Source organism: Brassica oleracea, chromosome C3, assembly GCF_000695525.1.
Source record: "Brassica oleracea var. oleracea cultivar TO1000 chromosome C3, BOL, whole genome shotgun sequence".
Classification (NCBI taxonomy): domain Eukaryota; kingdom Viridiplantae; phylum Streptophyta; class Magnoliopsida; order Brassicales; family Brassicaceae; genus Brassica; species Brassica oleracea.
Window position 1 is genome coordinate 52,480,006 of NC_027750.1, and position 841 is coordinate 52,480,846.

The window sequence follows — 841 nt, forward strand, 5'->3', positions numbered from 1 at the left end:
CAGCGATGGACAGGGGATATGATTGGCTTTTACACAGCGGCGGAAGATGATGGAGGACCGAGCCGGAGTGAGGCCGGAGTAGCAATCGAGCCGTACGGTCGGGTTCCCTTTTCCTAAACGCAATCCCCTCGAACCGCAATCGTCGAAACCTCACCGCAATCGAGCCGTACGTTTTTTTTTTCAATTTTCATTAAATTGTATTTATTTTATTTTCTACCAAAACACAAGATGTTACAAAATAATAAAGAAGAGAGCTTTAATTTGTTTGGTGGCAAGAAGAAATCTCTATGGTGCGAAAGTCAAAAAGTTGCATCAGAGGGAAGTAGAAGATGATTGAATCAGAAAGAAGCTTAATTTGAGAAGTCATTCAGACTGAGTTATCCGGCACAGCAAGAGTTAAAAGCTGCTGCACCAAGAATAAACATTCCAAAAGGATAAAACAGACTGATCTTAAGTACCTGCTATATCTCATCATCTTCATCATCTGAACAAGACTTAGGTTCACCCCCTAGGGTGAACTTTTAAATTCACCTCTCTTTCGATGACTAATCAAATTGCCATGTAGATAATTAATTAAGAAATATTAAACTTATTTAAAAATAACTAAAAAAACAGAATAATACCAATTTTAATGCCGATGACGCCGTTACTTAAACCGTAAACCCTAAATTTTAAATTCTAAACCCTAAACCTTAAATCCTAAACCCAAACCCTAAACCCTAAACCCTATACCCAAATCCTATACCCTAAACCCAAATTATATACCCTAAACTCAAATTGTATACCCTAAACCCAAACAATAAACCCTAAACCATAAACCCTAAACCCAAACCATAAACCC